At 34.8% G+C, this 21,560-nt stretch overlaps 1 pseudogene; it reads left to right on the top strand.

The window, feature by feature from the left end:
* The first annotated feature begins 16,351 nt into the window (after window positions 1-16,351).
* Window positions 16,352-17,881, top strand: LOC110441636 (annotated as a pseudogene).
* Window positions 17,882-21,560: the final 3,679 nt, after the last annotated feature.

The raw sequence follows: 21,560 nt of genomic DNA, 5'->3' as shown, positions 1-21,560 counted from the left end.
ATATCTGCTTTTGCTAAGTGTCTGTTTTAGATTAAATAAGAAGTGATCAGGACCTCAATATATCTTTGAGCACTGTTTTGGCAGAAAAACTCGAACTGCACCTTGTTCTTATTAGTAACAAAGATAGTTCATTTTATTACATTTTGTACATATACTTGTTTTGTTTTCCTTTAGTTGTATGTACTACTGGCTTTACATGTCTCTAGTTACATATAGTTTTACTCGCCCAGTAATCTTTCTTACACTAAATGTCTTAAGGTGACTTACTGCTGTACATGACACTGTATCAGTCTTCGAACTTGGATATTGACATAGATGTTACGATGCTCCCACGACTGCCATAATGCATTGTGTATTCAAAACAAAACAAAATCATATAAATAGATTTATTTCCATTTGGTTGAATGTTTCGTTATTAGGTGATGCATGTTTCATAATCCTTATGCAAATATTTACATCGTGCGAGAGATACTCAAAGAATATGAAAATGAGAAAAACCCTTTTGTAATTCAAGTTTTCCTTCTAGCCTGATAGGACTTGTCGGGCCACTAAAAACAATATCTCTTCAATTGGCCACCGTTCATCAGTAGGCGGGTGCCCTAATAATTGAAATATTCACCCGAAACCATTATCTAATTAGATTGACACTGTGACCAAAATACACATGGTAAGCGACACGTGAGTCTCGAGGATCAGTGGTCCGGGCAGATACACTCCCTCACCTTTTGGTAAAATTGAAGAACCACGTGCTGGACTCTGAAGCAAAAATACGTTTGGATTTTCTGGATTGAACGGAAGGAAGTGGCCTCATCAGAGACGAATCTGGCTGAATGATTTATTTGCTGTATATTAAGTTGCAAAAGCAATTAAGAAATCAGAAAAGTGTCATGTAAAGTTCTATAAATTGGAAAAAGACGGAAATTAAACAACGCCTTATAATGCAAAAACAAAAATTCGAAACATGATAGAGAATTTGAATGTAAAATATAAACCCATTTTTTTCATGCTAAGTCTAAACCTACATACCGTAATTGATTCCGATGTTCCTGTGGCTCGAATTGATTATGTAAAGTAATTATTCACGTGTCAATATGGAGTAGTTATTGGGATTGAAAATGCCGTAACAGAATATTTTGCACTTTTGAAGTATTCATCGATGAGAAGCATCAAGTTTCGTATTCCGTTTTTAACCTTCTGGTTTAAAATTGCCTTATATGATATAACTGTCGTCTACGAAAGGTTTACTTGGAGCATTTTTAATTCAGAAATATTTTATCAGTTCTCACAACGTATAATTACTAGGCCCTCCCGATACTATATGTATTCTATACACTAAATTTGATAACACGTGATTGAATAATTTTATACAAATACTTTTAATTATGGAATAATTATAACGTGAAACGTAAGAAATCACACGGCGGAGGTGCTTTAGTGAATTAATACTTAATTCAATGTAATTTTGGCTATCACCTATTTAAATATATATTTTTAACAATATATTGAATCTGGATGTTTTTCCGCCAAATGGTCAACAACCGTTATTGTACCCTCCCATAAAATCGATGTTTTCACGGATCCTAATAATTTCCCAGAGCTTGTTATCGTTTCCCCCACTTTTTAAAATAACATAGGGGGAAGAATGTTGTTAGAAGGATTATAGTCTGTTTCTAAGTAGTATTGGCAGTATTTACCTGTGTTTTTACCTGTGTTTGCCTGTGTTTTTACCTGTGGTTAACCCTTCTATCTAAGGTGGTGTTTATCATATTTAATTTAGTAATACATTATATATATAGTTTTTTCAGATTTGTAATGACAAATATTAAAATTAAAATTATCTATATATTAATCATATATATAAATATATATATTCAGTATTAAATATAACCATTTTGTAGTCCTTGTGCTGCTGATATTATAAGATGAAATGTGTTATTTCATTTTCAAGTACATGTACTTTAAATAATCTTTATTAACATTTAATAAGATGCCTACATTACCTTGTACAAAATGTAAGAATGTAACGTGTGACTAAGAGTGTGGTGTTTAACAGTTAATTAATCAGTTAATTAATCAAAATTCCTATCTATAAGTATCTTATAACTAATATACATCTATAATTATCCAATCTAAAATTTCCATCCAGGTGAGCTAAAAGTGATCACGGCCTATGCTAATTACTGAGATGATGTTGAGTGTAACCATTATTTAAGCACTCCTTAATTTGTATCCAAGCTGATGATGAATATTCAAACCAAATTGGTTATATATAGCAAACAATTACTCTGGGGCAGTCATATCCAACTGTACAGTTCAAGCAGTATTACAGTGTTAAGAACAACAGAGGTGAGATGACCTACTGGACCTGTGTTGATGCCACTTGCCCTGCCACACTGACTACACTCAATGATATTCGAGTACGGTTTGGACAACGCCAGCACACCCATCCTTCAGACCATGCCAACGTCATCGCCAGAGAGATTATGGACAGCATACACAACAGATCCAAATCAGAGATTACGCCAATACCGAGCATCTACAACGAGGAAGTGACCAAGCTCCGGACCGACGAATGGAATGATGCCAGCGAGAGGATTGTCAAGCATCTACCGACCTTCTATTCAATGCACGTTAGTCTTTACCGATCCAGATGGATGCAGACACCAAAGTTACCAATGACCACCCGAGACATTGACCTGGACGGATTCTGGACCATGACGGGGAACAGTTCCTGCTTTTCGATGATGGAGATGACTCGCGCATCATCAGCTTCGCTACTACGGACATCCTCTTCGACCTTGCCAATGCTTACAACCTCTACTGTGATGGAACTTTCTTCACATGCCCTAAGCTCTTCTATCAGATATACACCATCCATGGACTGATTGACAGAAAGATGTACCCACTCATCTACTCGCTACTACCAGGCAAGACCCAGCAGTTGTATACCCGTTTCCTGACACTACTGAAAACAACAATGACCGACCTCAACCTACCTCTCAACCCAACAACAGTGTTCGTTGATTTCGAGACTGCAGCACTCTACGACAAGTGTTCCACGGAGTGAGCATCAAGGGCTGTTTTTTCCACTTCACGCAATGCATATGGGGGAAGGCCCAGCAGACCGGACTTCCAACAACTTTAGAGAGAGAACGACAACATCAATCGACTTGGCTGCAGTGTTACCCATGATGCCCCTGGAGAGTGTGGACGATGTGTGGTTCAACGCTTTATGTGAACTTGAGGATGCTGACCTACCCGTGAACACAAAACCTTTCACAGACTACGTCGTAACCCAGTGGATAGAGGGAGATGGTAATATCTGGAACCATTTGAAGGACCCCGCACCACCAATCACCTATAGGCCTGGCACGGGAAGTTGAAGAGGAATGTTCACCATGTACACCCAAACATATTCGCCATCCTCAGAGTGTTCCAGGAGAGTCAGGCAGCCAACGAGATCAACAGGATACAACGAGATGCAGGGCAGGAGGAGTCAACATACCACGCGAGAAACGATACTGAAACATCAGCAGCCGTCTGACCCAGCTGAAGGAGCGCCTTGAAAACCAGATGATGAATCTTATGGAGTACGCCAATGCAGCATTACATATCTTACATTTAGGATATATAACAACAAAAATGTGTGCCTCTTGGCTGTTGGACTTGAACTTTAAATTGGAGATATGATATAAATTTGAAGGGGGCCAATTTGAGATTGCTATTACTAAACTATGCTATTCTTAATATGTGACTATTGTTAATGTATTTGTATTGTGTGATTAGTAAATGTAATGTACAGTTTATATTGATGGATTTAACTTCTTAACATGTTTTGAAATGTAACATTAAAGTTAACTTGTCTTGTATTTGGTGGCCAAAACAGTGTAATATAAATTAATATAATTAATATGAATTGACGGTTGTATGTTTAAAAATTGTAATATAATTGAAATGTAATCATTATGTATAAGTAGTGAACTCTTATGTAGTGCCGTTATATTCTATATTATCTGTTTAAAAGTGTAAATATTTGACTGTAAACTCTACATATGTATAAGTATAAAAATATATCGATTATATATAAAAATATTTGAACCCCAAAAAAGTATTAAAACCATATTTATACCCAACATATACAACAAAGCTACATGTCACGCAGGTAACTTTAACACAGGTAAGTTTCACACAGGTAAAATACCTGTGGGGTAAGTATGAAACAGACTAAAATTGGTTTGCCATTGTCTTCCTAAATCAACACTTTCCTTTGTTATATAAAAAGTGGGGGAAACGAGAACACCCCTTTCTTAAGTATAATAAGGATAAGTTTAAGATTGTGTTTTATTTCAGGGCAATTTTAGTTCATTTAAACCTTTTTACTACACTTATGTTGGTTTGACGTTATGGGAAGCATTACCCAAATCACAAATTGTCCTTGTTTTACACGATTATGATAACAAAAATGTATTGAAAACATTACCCCTAATTACGTATTTTATTTTATAAATGTGCAATATTGGTCATTTTTAAGGGATGGAGGTACAAAAAACATGACGTATTTTTAATAAAATATACTTCGGGTTATAAATGCCCGTGTAATACCATGGTTAACATTGAGTTTGAGTTTTTAGAAAAGATACAACTTTATATAAATATCTAAAACAAAACTTGTTTAATGAACTGGGTTTCGTATGTATATGGGCGATACAGTCGTCATTCGTTATTAAACTACTGCGACCAGACTAAGCAGATTTGTTTAATTTGCTGCACATTTCAATAAAAGTGACATTAAACAGACTTATTGATCGCATCGATAACGCTACTTTACGATTTTATTTAACAAAGTCCATATCGAAAATGTGGTAACTTCACATCTATTAGCATGTCACCAAGCTATAGGAACTGGAAGGTATAGGAATAGTGATAAGTGAAACGTGTTACAGATGTTGCCTTACGTGTAATGCGCTGAATTTCATTTGTACTCATCTGCCAACTCTATTCAGATAAAAAGGCAGAATTACATTCCGACATTTACTGGTATAAGCCACCTGCCTTTTAAAGTAATGCAAATGTCGACTGTAAACATTTGAAAGAATTAACGAAATCAGGAGAATTTATTACGGAAGCTAACAAATACAAAACTGTTTCGTTTTAACATTATTTAAACTGCTGTTGATAATGTCCTGTCATGTATGCATGTCCTTCCGTCCAACTGTCTGTTTGTGCGGTGTTATTATTTTTTCATTGTACTTTCCAACTATGAGTTTGTAATAAGTGTCCGTTCAAATTTTGTTAACGAATGGTAACTGGGAGTAATGTATACGGACACATATAAAGCTTAAGACATGATAAATTATTAGCCAAACTTTAAACACCAACTGAATGACACAATGCCATTGATGGTGTCAACTTAGTCAATTAGGATGTTAGAAGTAAATACGTTCACATTCGAAGTTCTACACTCCAGTTATTTAATGATTGGTTGTTATCAATATTATCTTGTGTAGTGTACATTTATTTGAAGGTCCCCGTATAAATGCACTTTAATGTGTGTGAAAGAGATCGATATAATACATTTAGGGAAAATTATGTAATCTGATTGGTCGAGACGTGTAATGTTCGACTCTGCACATAACACTTCAGGCAGGAGTAACCGTGTTGTAACACTGATTTTTATCCCGCAGGTTAGGCGTGGAGAGTTTACAAAATAATGTTAGTATAGGACCTAACTAGACTTCATGCAGTGCGGACACTAACAGCGTTCTTATCCAGCTACCATCTCACCAGGACCACTGAGGTAATTAACATACCCCCTCCCATCTCAGCACCCCTGTCTATAATACATATTAGTCAACTAGCACCATACTTACATGTAAACTTTACAAATGTCAAGCGGATGAGTTTTCGAATCATGCACCGTTCTATGATATTACTTTTCAGTGCAGCGGCCGGTATGGACAGCTTTCAAGCATGTGTGATAATCTTTTCATTTCAAAATATTGTATTAAATCAAATGATTCAATGGGAATTGGGCAACAGACTATGCCTATACAAGCCCTCTCCTTTGGGTTACATACATTTCAAACAGTAACATAATTATAATTAAGACATTAACATAATTATTAGCACTGGCTTGGAACATTAAATAGTACTTAATACTTAATATTTAATAGTTAATAGTCTCTATCTATCTCTGAACAAAGCTAAATTAAAAATCAAAATATTAAATTACTGAGGTGAATGAAAAACAGTTTTTTGGGTTTTTTTTCTATCTTTACATAGTAACCAGTATATATAAGATTTATTTCAAAGTGGAAAGCCATGTGTGTGTATACCGCATTTGTTAATAATCAAATTTTATAAATTTTACAATATATATTAATATCAAAATCTGGAACCTCCATTCAATACAGTAAATATTACATATTATAAGTTGAATAATTTGTAACACCAACTAGTCCTCCATCACCACTCCTACTCCAGATAACAATTATAACTGGGCAGCACTAAAATGTCCATACACACCAACACTGTGTGCTTACCCAGTCATTGATAATCCAGTGCAGGAGCCCTGTTGAAGGAGTATTCATATACATGTATACATACACATTGGGACTAGAATTAACAGTTATTTCAAAATCTGTTGGTGGACTCAATATATTTCTGAACACAGACACAAATAACAGAGTTAGGATCATGACTAAGGTGGTTACTTCCCCTTGTTAGTATATTGATATTATTTACTAAATGTTCAATCAGGTTTAAGGCAAGATTTAAATGTAGGTTTAGTTGAATGTTAAGCTGCGAATGAGACAGAGAATCTAATAGGTTTTGTCTTTGGATTATATACCTAGAAAGAAGTGATCCACATCTTCGTCATGGTTGCCACATATACAGGATGGGCTATTAATTAGTCTAAGCTGACATAAAATGACGTTAAAAGATCTAGTCCCTCCATATTTAAAAGCATTTGTACACGTATCCTCAGCATTAGGAAGAATGGCATGATGGACGAGTTGCTTTTTAAGTTCAATTACCGACTTCAAATTATAATAATTACAATCAGATCTATTCCACCGAGACATCATACTAGGAAAGAAACTGTTAAAATATATACTAGTGCTGCAAATGGGTGTTTGAAATATACGTTGATGTCGAATATCATGCGTCACTGAGTCATTGTATATAATATAAGGTTCAATGTTTTCAAACAGATAATTAGGGGTATGACGGTTTGTTATAATGTGTGATAATCTTCATTTTACCCTCCTATAATCAGAAATACCATTACAGATCACGAAAATGTGGATAAGTACACATTCAGCGAAACATGCAAGTCATGACACATGGTTTGACACATGTACATGCAATGTAAATTTTACATCTCCATATAAGTGTATGCGTAATCTGAAGTTGACAATGCGCGCAAACAACAAAGATACAATGTTGTACACTGCTTCTGAAATCAAGGACGACACCGACCTCAAACGTTCTATCGACCAATCGACGAACAAGATGCAGTGAGTGACACGCTGAAACAACCGTTCGGTTTGTGGGCATGTTCTTTTTGAACACGGCTTGTTGAAACACACGTAGTCTAGATGACATCACAGTTCTATGGCTACAGTCTATAGCACTTCTGGCTTCACAGTATTTGGAATATGTCAGGCTCAGTGTGCGCCACCTTGTTGATGAAACAAGAAGACTAGATCGCTCCTCTGATATACATCAAAAGAATTTCGCGGTCACGGTAAAAATTGACAGGCTTTGAAGTTGGGCGTCTCTCCTTTGTAATCTTCAAAGGACAGGTATCAGCCTAGCGATTGGTCAGGTTTTCTTTTACCTGAGACCAATCGAAGAGCTATCTTCGAGCCTTCGATTTTGCTATGACATATTCCAGAGGTGCAGAGAGAGAAAGTGAGCGTAACCCCTGGATATCGAGGATGCAGCATTTGTGATTTTGAACTAAATATCAAACATTTTTCCCATTTTTTTCATTTTTTTATCTACGAGTAATTTTCTTTTATTCATAGACGACTCCACAAACTTAATATAAATTAAATATTAAAGTCTTTTTTCTGTCAACAAACTGTTGTCAAATATGTCCGAACGTCATTTCGCGTACGTGATTGTCTCGTGCAATTCATTTTTTTCTCGTGTTTTTTCATTGTTTACGGTCACAGGGACCTGGTAATTTGTTACAACAGTATTTGAACCTAGTTTATCATCACCGCGGGTGGCACTTTTACCGAAAATTGATCGAGCCCCCTAAAACGTGTAGCATTTCTTTGTAGCTGTAACAAATTATCATGTCCCTGCGTTCACGGTGTGCGCTTAAATATTTCTGAAAAGAAAATATACGAGTCGAAAACGAGGGGTGTGTCCATTTAGGGAGAAGTTTCATTCTCGATACCTCAGAGGTTACCGAGGATGAGTTCATGCTAAGATTATAACGTTTCAATGAAGTTACAATCCACGACCTATATAGTCCTATAAGTACATTTTGTTCAAAGAGACATAGATATTGTTTGATACACCGAGTAGATTATGCCAAAATTGTCGCCATAATGTTTAGCCATTGAGATCATAATGTAATACATGGATGACATAATGACCAAATCTATCTTGTTTTCCAATAAATGAACCGTCTTATATAATTCAAACAAAAGAAGAAACTTCATCTTAGAATGTTTTAATCTGATTTTCATAATGAAACATCTCAAAATCCAATTTTAGGTGATATTGTTGTGTCTATCGTGATGTTAAAATTGTTTTGTCTACCCTGAAATTACTCGTATATTTAGAAGATATATGACATAAGCTTAATGTGTACGGTATTTAAAATGAGATTCTCATATTGACTAAACAAGTAGTGTATAGGTGGCGGAAGCACTGATTGGTGATTAAAACAAAGCTGATACTTACAAGCTGTTGTTAGATTCAGCCAAATCAAGGCAGGCGAAAACAAGAAATAAATAGAAATGATCATCTTCTGGAAATGAGCGTAGGTATTATCTGTAGCGCGAATACTTATTGGATATTTGTATTTATGTTATACATAAAGTAATTAATACAATCTGTTTAGTAAATGCCTATTTCTATGTTAATCAATTAATATAATTTAAGTTATATGTAATACTAATCCTTTTATTCCGGAAATGATGTGAAATGTTCCCGACCCCTAGGTTATGGGTCTCAATTTGATCCCTCTCTTTTGTTTCTTGCCAGTTGATGAGCATGTCCAACCGCATAAGTAAGATGAGGTGTGACTGTAAGGTTGAATTTTTCATAAGGAATTGATGATCGCGCCGCTGGGCCTATAAAAAGAATCAGTGTTTCTGTGAACGCTTCACTGTCATTATAAGTATTAACATCAAGGATTTCCATATCCAACAGCTTCTCGTGCAATTAAAGTTGACATGCTGTCATATGCTGATTATCTGCCTTCTACCAGACTATGTTGGAAAGGTCAAGATGTTCTGTATGCATGTAATCTTCTCCATATATTGAAATTGATGTCCCACAGCAGATATGTAAATGATGAGACGCTATGTGGGTATCTGCTGTCAAAAAGACTGTAAAGTCATGTAGAATTTGAAATCCTTCCTGTACAAATAAGAAGTCGAGTATCACACGCCCTGAATGTTATCAATATAATGTTACATTTTGACCGATATTTTTAGCGCGTAGTGTGTTAGATTCAACTAATGACTTATGGATTTTTATTTACACGTGCGTCTAAGTCTCCAGCTAGGATGACGTCTCACCCCAGCTAGCAGTCAGATGTTGGTCAAATGATGGGCCAATGCGACACCAAACAACGTTAGCCCGACAACGGAAACCAACGTTGCCTCGACATACGTTCGTCCACCGTATTGAAGTTGACTCGACGTCGGAGCAAAGTGTTGGTTAAACGACGGTTAACGTTGGGCCAACGCTTGGCTAAAACTCAATTCTGATGTTGGCCCAACGTTCTGTTATCGTATGTAAAATAACGTTGGACGATCGTCAGTACGTCGGTGGTCCAATGTCAGGTCTCGACGTCAGTGCATCAGTGGTCACAAGTCGGTACTATACGCTGTGTAGGAAATGTGACACTGGCTACATTTAACTATGATGGTATTATTATTTCCGTCTAGTTTTTCCTGCTTGTACGTTTCGTCACTCTTTCCATCCTCACTTGTTGACCAATATAGTAACAAAACATAATGGACAAGTATTTCATTATGACACACGAGGCTGCGATCTAAACAGGTCGGTATGGGACTATCATTGTGAATGGTGTAATTGTAGCCATCATCCATTGTAATGCTATTCAGTATTAGTCCTATAAATGGTATAACCTATTTTACGGATATTGTTATGTTCGTGCTTTCTGCTTTCTGTATGTCTTAAACACGCACACGCCCATCGTGCAAATGTTCTTTTCTAACTTTTAATAAGAAGTCATCACTCATGTGAGCGTGAGTGTAAAAACCGGTGGTGGATTGCAGAAACACCTGCATAGTACCAAAAGGTCGTGGCCCTTGCCATCAGCGGAATTTATTTTGTAAAGTTTGATAGATGTATGGTGATCAATATACATTGATATTATTCATGTGGTCTGGGGAGAAAGCGTTTAAAAATCTAATAAAATAATTTTGCTGCAGACTTGTTTGTATTAATTCGAAATAACAACCAAATTCACAGAGCTTTGTTTCTGAAATAGTTGTGAAATTAATACAATAATATAAACAACATTATTGATATTTCATGGACGATGAGATGAACAAGCAATCAACACATGGTTGTCTTAACATTGTAGTTGAAATATTGCATACATCGTTTAACAAATATTCCATTAAGTTGATCTTTTAGGCGAACTATCAATTAAGGGCGAGTTTCATAAATCTCACGTAAAATGCAATTGCATCTATTGTAGAAAAAGAGGTATTTTTTTCTTACCCTGGACATGTGTATCCATACGTTTTTCGGTATGAGATATCCTTGTCTCTCCCTAGGGTTTGGACGGGGGGATTCCCTGTTCTTAACACTTATATGACGTCATGTCAGCAATACAATGACGTCGCGTCAGCAATGCATTAAGCTAAGAATAATTCACCCCTTTAAATGAGACTGGGAACAATCCCCCTCAGGTTGATATATCATTTTCTCATCCCCAAGTGGATGAAATGCTCTATTAATCTTGCACAACACAAATCATGTATTCAAAAGATTAACACTTGACTTGATACAAAAAAAAGACTACATATGACGAAAAATAAATGTTTCCACATTGCCACCGTACATCTGATAGAATTACTGTTAAAGCGAGGAAACATATCTGCCGAAGTATTTTGTACCGCTGCAAAATGCTTTTAAAAGAATATTATATTTTAGGTACTCAATAATCAACCTGCGAACCAGATACGTTTGGTTAACACCTGTTGTTGTTACCTGGCTCGCTATATAAATGCATATTAATCAATTTCGACTGTTTCCTGGACAATTTACCAAGCGAACTATAGCTAATGTGTGCTACCGTAAAACTGTTGATTGGTCACCGTAAAACTGCTGACTGGTCACGTGATGAAGCGATGCTTGCTACCCTACGACTGTTGACTCGTCACGTGATGAGCTGGTGCTTGCTACCCTACGACTGTTGACTGGTCACGTGTTAGGTAATCCGATGGTTTTTGGTACTGGATTGTTGACGGTCGTCTCTCGGTAGATCTAAACATCACATTCGACATGGAACTTTTTGTTTTTCATTGGTCAAGTAACAAAACAGTTGAGTGGCCAGACAAAAAGTAATTCACTTATGTGAAAAAAGGAGGTGAGTGCACTATTGTGCCCAACCCNGGAAAATAGTTTTGACTGTTGACTTATAAGGCATGAAACAACTGTATATTATTGACTACTGCTTATTGAATTTCTCCACTACGGCTGTTTATCTGGATGAACTATGGATTATTTTCTATCTGGATTCCCAGGTTTCAATAGCACGCTATAAAGGGAACAACTACTTACCTAAAATATGACTAGAAAGAACAGATTTATGTCATTTACCACAAAACAGGTTCTATCCAAAGCTTGTCCCAAACAAGATGTTACTTGCATTAGTGAAAAGATGAAGTTGACTTGAGTGTTCCAAAATATATGTGAGAAACATGGTTTACCAATTGAATTCTTTAATATATTTATATCACATAGTCGAATCATTCCTAGCCTCTTAATTGATCCTTATCTAATGATGAGGCCTTTTGTCCCCTCTAGTTAAATCCATCAAACGTCACAGAAATATGCTACCTGATACCACCACTCTACATGCAAATTTCATTTATATATATTGTCATATAGCATGCTCGTTACTATGTCAATTTTTCATTGCATGCATTTTTGTATTGTTGTGTTTGTGAATCTTCGACTTGGATGAAATAAAGAGAATAATTAAAGTGCTCACTAATATATCATGCAATTATTTTCTTACATTTCTAAGTATATTTTCTCTATCGTTCCACATATATGGATGTTATTGGATATATCATAACGCATTTTGATATATCGGAGTACAAATACATGAACTGGAAAAAAATGTTTCTGTATACTGAACTACAGATAATTAAGCGTGTTGAAAAAAAACATGTGTAACAAGGTTATAGCCTTAGCTATAGTCTATCCAGTCCTAAGAAACATAAACAAATATTTGATTTACATGTTCATATATCAGATTGTAAACATAAAATCTAACGTGGTTTACTTGTTTTTGAAAGATAGATATTTTACCTGTATACGGAAGTTGTTATTGCTTTGCCCGTAATTAAAGCCTACTTTGGTATCACCTGGAAAGATAAATATTACATATATTACGGACTAATATAGCTAATAATTCCGTTCCTGTAAATAGTAAAACACACAGATAGTTGCTATTGGAGAGACATTGGTTACTTGACACACATAAGTATTTGGTCTTACAGATATTCACATCTGTACTAGTGCGAAACCCGTGGGGACCTGCAGTTTACTCGCGAACAAGGTCCCCTATTGTATGGCCAATACACTTTGTGTCAGCGGTTGTTTGTCTTTGTTTGTTGTCCATGAACAATATATTTTTAGCTATACCGTTTGTGATAGCTAGAGTATATAATTCTGTGTTTAGAGCTCCTTATTGGAGGTTCTCTTGTGCCCTCCATTTATTTTGGCGTCGTAATATTCCCAATGCCCCTTATCAGCATCTGTATTCTTCACAATGACCCAATATTTCATCAATTGATGGGTTAGGTTGGTAAGTATTGCTAGCAACAAAGATCCAAAAGATCTCGTTCCATTTCTCAATGGAAGTAATCTTAAACGTTTTTGTTCGAGGCATCACAACAGTTCTACCAAATTTGTTTTGAATATACAAACTTCCAAAATCGGTAAATTGATTTGCCTAAATTTTAATTTTAATTTTCGAGTCTATTTGCACGGCACTTTTGCCTGTATTGTCTTCAGTGTTTCATGCACCTCTCCTTCTGTTTCAACATTGGTTTAGACCAATCTTCATTCTCAAACTTTTGACCCTACCATCAGTCATGACTTCAAGAAGGACAAAACGTAATGCATGATGCATTGTAATCAGTATTTGGACTATTGTATCTATTACCAATTCTTTAAATCTCCGATGTGTGTGTAATGTTCATCTCACAATATTTCTAAACATAACTTATTTCATATTCGTTTCGGTTAGACTGAACTTTTGTTATCTCAGACAGCATATATCAACTGGAATGCAAAGTCGTTTTGTAGGTGTTCTTTTATTTACTGATGACCGATGACAACTGTATCTATACCTTGTCCACGTGTATATCCTCTATACATCGTAGGTTTATAATTATCTAGTCACCTAAACGACACATCAGGTAAGTAGTATTAATGGTCCTTTACCAAGTAAAGAGTAGAATCGGTTTTTACCATGTATTTGTAAGAATTTGTGGTTTTGATATCCACCTTTTTAGAAGTAATAATGTATTCTCGTGGCTTTTTACACGCGACTTTGTAAGACATATTAGGTAACTGTGGTGACTCTGTAGACTTTTAGTGCCTGCGTTACGACTAAATAAGTAATACAATACCAAAACTTTTACACTTAAGTTCCATATTTTATTTCATAAATTTAAACAACGAAAACTTGCACAACAAAACTTAATTTTTTACCAGTAAAATGGCTGTACATAAATATCTTTAATGATTTATCTATTTTCAAAAGAAATACCAATTCCTGAGATTTTTTGAACGTGGGTTCCGAATTGTTGATTGAGAACTTTTAAAAAATGAAAAAAAAGTTGAGCACACATTTGGTTTTCTGTGGATTTTGTTTTCATATGTATATTTACTTTGAAATTGATATTCAATTATCCAATGTAGTAATTAAAAATCGTATACTTCACCAAAACGAAACGAAAACGTAACGCGAGTAAACTCTTCAGTGTATAATTTTAAGTCCAATTGATGCGTGCTAAATGGACGAAGTGCACAAATGCAGTAAATATATATTGTTAGGCTTTCTGTAGTGAATTACTACTTTTACACGACCGGCAAACGCGGGTGTTTTAGAATTGCATGCTGTCCGTCCGCCTGCCCGTCTGTCTGTCTGTCTGCCTGCCCGTCTGTCTGCCTGTCATTTGCCCGTCCGTCTGTCTGTGCGTCCGTCCGTCCGTCCGTCTGCCCGTCTGTCTGTCTGTCCGTCCGTATGCCTGTTTGTCTGTCTGCCTGTCAAATGTAGTTCTTCCTTTATATATTTCATTATATTTATACAATTTTTACCAGAATGGATATGAAATGTATGACAATTTGTATTTTATTTAAAATCCTGAAAGTCTTATTGTTCAAACCTTGCTGTTCAATTTCAAATCATTTGTAATCAGTTTTATAGATTAAAGAATGATGTTTAAAAGTCGCTAGTGACATAAACGTTGTGTTTCTCTTTCCAATTTCTTTTCATTTCACCATAACAATAATGCGGGCGTAAAATTAAATGAGGTATACAAGGTTTATCCCTATTATTTCTGGTATTGTAGTAGGGGTAAATTTGTACATAATTTGGTGTGTGTATATGCATCTAGTCAGTATAGGACTATTGTTATTTGTATATTATCATAGCCATCGTTCTAAGCGTGACCTCCAATGTGAATACACATACTATTATGAATAAAAAGGCCACTGCGCGTCTATTAACTGATGGTTCTAGTTAACTAATGAAGTGTAAAATTATTGTTTTGTAAAACATGGAGTGTCACTAGCATACGCAGTTCATTTCTAATTTGGCATAAAACTCGGAGCGTGTGTTAGAAATCATTTGTGTAACAAAACAATTCTTGATAATTTCGTTTTTTTACATTTTATTTTAGACGGCAAGAGCAACAGTAAACAATCATGCTACTAATATTTTAAACTAAAACCAACATGTTCTTCGTAGCTTTCTAGTGACAACAACGTTCAAAGTACCAATGCATACAGCGCATTCAATCCACGGAGTTACCTAAATAAATAGACATTGTTTGCTTGTGATTCTACTTGTTCTTGACCGTTTGTATTTTTTATCAAGTATCAATTCATCATATTCATACGCCAAGAGATGCATTGGGCTGATGACTTCATGAAATATTTTTTTCTTTTTTTAAGAAATGTGATGTTGTGAGAGAAAGAGAAATTGAGTCTAACGATTGATTATCATGTTTTTCGAAATATCCTCAATGTCAAAAATTAACAAAATACGTACTGTTAACAATTTTTGACAATTTTTGAATAACGTTACTAGAGTAAGATATACATGGTAACCATTCAATACTTTCTGTAATCATATACAATAGATCAACCACACTTACTGTACTGGCCCATTGGTACATATTAATTTTACTTTTTTGTTTCAGACGGAACACGAACGATGTTGTGGCCGAGAAAGAAGCAACACATGATGTGCTTGTTGATACTCATGATATTCACAATAACATATTGTATTTACTCTCGATATCAACTAGGTTCAAATAAAAGAACATGTATTATACCGGTATCTATGAGTCAAATCATCAATAAAACGTTTTCCTCAAAAGGTGAATTGAGACATTCAAAGGAAAGTGATGCAAATGCCGCATCTAGAGATTACCTGGTCAATATGGAAAGTTGCAACATTCCCAATTTAGACCCCTACGGACCTACCGTCAAAAAATTCATCAAAGTGAAGAAATATCATGAGTGTCCACATTGGAATCTGATAACGTACAAAAGGGGTTTAAAAATAATAGTTAATGTAACAGAGGTCAAGAAGCATTATCACCAATTTTCAAAGTGTTCATATCGCCCCTACGTTAAAAATCAATGTACTGACGAAGGAATGTATTTCATTGAAAACAATTTTCAAAACTTTACGGAATCCATCAAGGTCTCCGACGAATTTTGCATGGTTCTCTGCTTCGACACAAAAGACAAACAATTGACAAAACAACACTTTGCATTTGTGCTCAGAAATGAAACGTTGGTAAAACTAAGAAATAATATTAGATTTTTTCACAATGGTTCGAAACTGAAGGCGAATAGACCAATGAATGTGGTTATGATTGCATTAGAGTCAGCATCTCGTCTGAGTTTTATCCGTCATATGAATTTTACCGAGAGTTATCTCCGAAACGAACTGGACGCTGTAGAACTTCTTGGTTACAACAAGGCTGCATTAAATACGTTTCCAAATGTATTGATGATGTTGTTGGGGATAACATGGGGGGAGATGAACGACCCCATGGAGTACTATGATGGGTACCCGTTCATCTGGAAGGACTTCATGAAAAATGGATATGTGAGCCTAACAGGCCGTGACTCGTATAACTTTTCTGTATTTCACCATCTATCAAAAGGTTTTAAATGGAAACCATTCGATTACTACATGCGGACGTATATACTTGGTTTAGAAACGACAAATTATAGAGACAGCCTTTGTTCAGGGAACGATCTTGTTTTTCAGTCATTACTTGATCAATTGACAGAGTTTGTGACGGTGTATAATGATGTTCCACATTTTACATTCACGTTCATTAGTAACCCGTCTCACGATGACCCTAATGGACTTGGTATAGTAGATCTGCCCCTAAGGAGGACATTGACTGATCTCAACACACGGGGTTCACTTGATAATACCGTTCTGTTGATATTTAGCGATCATGGAAGCTGATTTGGGGCAATCAGAAACACGTTCCAGGGACGCCTGGAAGAAAATTTACCTGTTTTCTATATTTCCCCTCCTAAATGGTTTCGTAAAGGACATGGTGATCTTTATGAAAACCTAAAAATGAACACGAAGAAATTGACGAGTAATGTTGATGTGTATGCTACACTTCTTGATATATTAGAACTTGGCAGAGGTCACAAATCACCACGTGTGTCTGGGAAATACGGAACGAGTTTCTTTAGGGATATTTCAACAAAACGTACATGGGACGACTTGAAAATACAGGATATCTATTGCGCATGTGCGTCTTTTGTTGAAACTAACTTTACTGACTCCGCGATTATAGATAGCATTTCAAAATGGGTTGTTGATGAAATTAACACTGTTCTTCTTAATGTTTCCCATCTGTGTATAGAATTAAGGTTAGGTAAAATTAATAAAGCATGGAGGTCTGTCAATAACAAAGCACTCGAAGCCGGCGAGGAAGATGTAAAACATTCAAGTAAAAAAGACTTCATCATACAGTTCAACGTTTCTCCAAGTTATGCCGAATTCGAAGCTACAGTTCGATATTTTGCCAGTGAAAATAAGTTCATGATCCTTGGTATCATATTGAGAACCAACGCATTCAAAGGACAATCTGATTGTGTGTCACATCTCAAGAACGGGGTAGTTCTAGAAAGATACTGCTTTTGTCACTGAACGCTTATTACGCAGTAGATGAGAAACGTTATCAGATAAGTTGTTCTGATTTTATGTCTTTTCTTTACAAATATGTTGGGAATTGTCTGGGTTTTTGGGTGCTTATGCAGGCCCCAATTCCCTATCCCCCATCCGTCATAACAATTTATTTTCCTCGCATAGGAGGGCTATCATCCAACGAATTCACAGATTATTCCTATTTATTTTTTATTTATTTGGGTGTTTTTATGTTGTTTTCTTTAATGTACTAACCCGCATATCATATATGCATATTAATAATCACTTGATTAAAAATAGCCGTAAGTGTGATTTATAACAATATTGCGGGCGTAAAATGAAATGAGGTCTAAAAAGTTGAATATTTTTGTTATTGTAGTAGGGGTAAATTGTGTACATAATTTGGTGTGTGTATATGCATATAGTCATTATTGAACTATAATTGAAATTTGCATATAATGATAGTCATCGTTCTAAACATGACCTCCAATGTAAATACACATACTATTTTGAATAAAACGGTCACTGTGAGTCCATTAACTGATGGTTCGTGTTAAGCTATTGAAGTGTAACAGTATTGCTTTCGTTAAAAGTGGAGTGTCATTATTATACGCAGTTCATTTCCAGTTTGTCATAAAACTCGAATTGTGCGTTACAAATCATTTGTGTAAAAGGCTAAAAGTCTTGCAATATGTTTGGCTTGTTTTTACTTTGATTATTATCTATATTTATATTAGTCACATGTATATTTATCTTAACTTGATTATTTGCTTTAATCCACATAGCCGGACATGTTCATGTAACTAGTTCATTTCGCGAGACCGTCATTGTGAAATATGACTTAATGTGTTAATACAATGTCAGTGTGTTCACTGACTAATATTTCCCAAACATGCTGTAAAACGAGACGATTTTAAGATTTAACAACATCCAACAAAGGTGGGACTCCTTAAAAGAGAGAGTGGACGGTTAAACCTATTCATTTTTTAACTTAGTTGCTGCTAATAAAACAATTATTTATGTTATTTATCAATATTTATATATTTTTTGACCATCTGGGGTCATCAGGTGTTATCTATAGGGCCCCTAGAAAAAGGACAAAATATTTACTAGCGCATATCAGCTAGGGGTAGGAGAATGAGGAAATGTTTTAATAAATAAATATGCAGAATATGATGGTTGTATAATAAGTTATCTCGTGCTAGCATATATGCTCTGTAAGTTTGTGTGTGTGTGTGTGTGTGTCTTTCTTTCCATGATTATATGTATTATGAAAAAATCGTCGAAAAATAAACAATTACAAAAAAAAAATATTTACTACTATTTAGCGTTGTCATTTTATAGTTCTACTACAATAAGTTCATGTGATGATAATTAAATTAAATTTACATTTGCGCTGCAACCCACTATATGCACATTACCAGCAGAAATGCATTTCATTTGAGTATGAAATCAAAAACTCTCGTAAGGTAACACGTTGTTTACTTATCACGTCATAGATTAACCTTATTCAATAAGAGTCTTGTCGCTTCGCTTCGGATAACATAGACAATGCCCCTGTGTCAAACGCTCAAGTGACTGCGGTTAATTCATGGCGCCAATTTTATTGAAATATGGCTGTTCCGACAATATCATTTAAAGGACGAAGCATATGCAAAACGCAGTAATAAATTGATTATTTACGAACAAATGAATAAAACTAAACAATTGTTTTATAGTAAAAATGTAAATATATGGATTAAACGGCGTTTTTATAGTTTTTTGCCTGTATGAACGCAAATCGGTTGCATCCATATTGCATGAAGCACGTTAACCGTGCAATCCCTATATAATAATCAGTCGTTAATCATTCAACTACATGAACAGTTATTCAAAAGAATACATTGACAGGGTACTTGTATTAAAAGGTTTGCAAAATGTTTGTCTTGTGTTTTTACTTATATTATTATCTTTATTTGTTTTAGTCACATATATATTTATCTTTACTTGATTTTTTGCTTAAATTCATACAGACGGACAGGTTCATGTAACCAGTTCAGTTCACGAGAACGTCAATGTGAAATATGGCTATATGAGATAATATAATGGTTAGTGATTGTATAACGATTTATAAACAAAACATGCTGCAAAACAAGACGATTTTAAGATTAAATAATCATCCAACAAAAATGATATTCTGTAAAGGAATATAATATTTATATATTATGAAAAAGATTTCTCAAAACATTCTGTAAAACAAGACGATTTTAAGATTAAATAATCATCCAACAAAAATGATACTCTGTAAAGGAATATAATATTTATATATTATGAAAAAGATTTCTCAAAACATGCTGTAAAATGAGACGATCTTAAAATTAAACAACATCCAACAAATCGAGACGATTGAAGGTTTTGAACAACATCCAACAAAAGTGACACTCCATAAGAGAGAGTGGGTGGTTGAACCTATTCATGTTTTAACCTAGTTACTGCTAGTAAAAGGAATTATACGTTTGGAATTGTAAATCAATTATGAATTGTGTTTAAATCGGAAAACGTTTTCATCATCATGTTATTTATTTAAATAATTGTTATTTTGTACCATCTGGGGTCATCATGTTATTCCTTGAGCCCAGAGTAAAGGTATATGCTATTTACTACTATTCAGCATTGCCATATTATAGATCTACTACATTCAGGTGGCATTCATAAATACCAAGACAACCGTGTTGACGTTATCAGTTATTTTTACATCATAATTGATATTTTTCTTATTTTTGAAACCCTAAAAAATGGTTATCATAATCACTAAACTGTGTCAATGTGGCATATGTGGTTGATAGGTTCATAGGACTATGAATGCAGTTATATCAGCGTCATTTTGAAGCTACTGATTCTGGCTCGAATAACGTTAGGCTGTTCCAGGAATCTCGTTTGCACAGACGACTTAAATACTTCAAAATAGAAAATATAAGGGAATACCTATATTTACATTAATAACAGCTATATAATTTTTTAGAATTTAAACATACATCTTAAATATCTTTTGTTAATGTCTATGCCGATATGAACACTGAGATTGTCCGATTTATTTTGGCAGCTTACCAAAGTTGAAATACATACATAAGTTTATGTAAATGTCATTAAATAATCTAAATTATTTTTTACTAACAAATATTTAACAATGTAGGTATTAATATTACGATTTAGATTATATTCTAAAAATAGTTTGTATGCTAATATTAAAACAATAATCATTAACAACATCAAAATTCACAAAGGATACATTTTATGTACATATTTTTTGACTTTCAAGTTTGATAACAGAAATTATCACATGTTCAATAATACTTTGTTATTCAGGGGTCCAATTGCAATTGAAATCTTTAGATCAGAAACAGATTACTGAGAATACAATAATACTTATCGAATCAACAGTAGTTAATACAAACATTACAAAAGTTAATGAACAGCAGTTTTGTTTTCTTGCTTTTCAAAAATGTCACGGAGCATCAAATTCAATGTTTTCTTCTGTATTCATTTTTAACTTCTTACATGCATTCCACGTTCTTATGTTTTGGAGCGCTAGCCCTGTTCAAATGCTGGTGTTGTTTAAACATCCAACAGTTTGATAAGTAGATACCTATTTATAAAGCCAATGAGGAGCTGTTGGATATATGAATAGACCACTACTTTACCA

Source organism: Mizuhopecten yessoensis, unplaced genomic scaffold (genome assembly GCF_002113885.1).
Source record: "Mizuhopecten yessoensis strain PY_sf001 unplaced genomic scaffold, ASM211388v2 scaffold716071, whole genome shotgun sequence".
Classification (NCBI taxonomy): domain Eukaryota; kingdom Metazoa; phylum Mollusca; class Bivalvia; order Pectinida; family Pectinidae; genus Mizuhopecten; species Mizuhopecten yessoensis.
The sequence above is the reverse complement of the archived record's forward strand: the minus strand, read 5'-3'. Positions and strand labels throughout refer to the sequence as shown.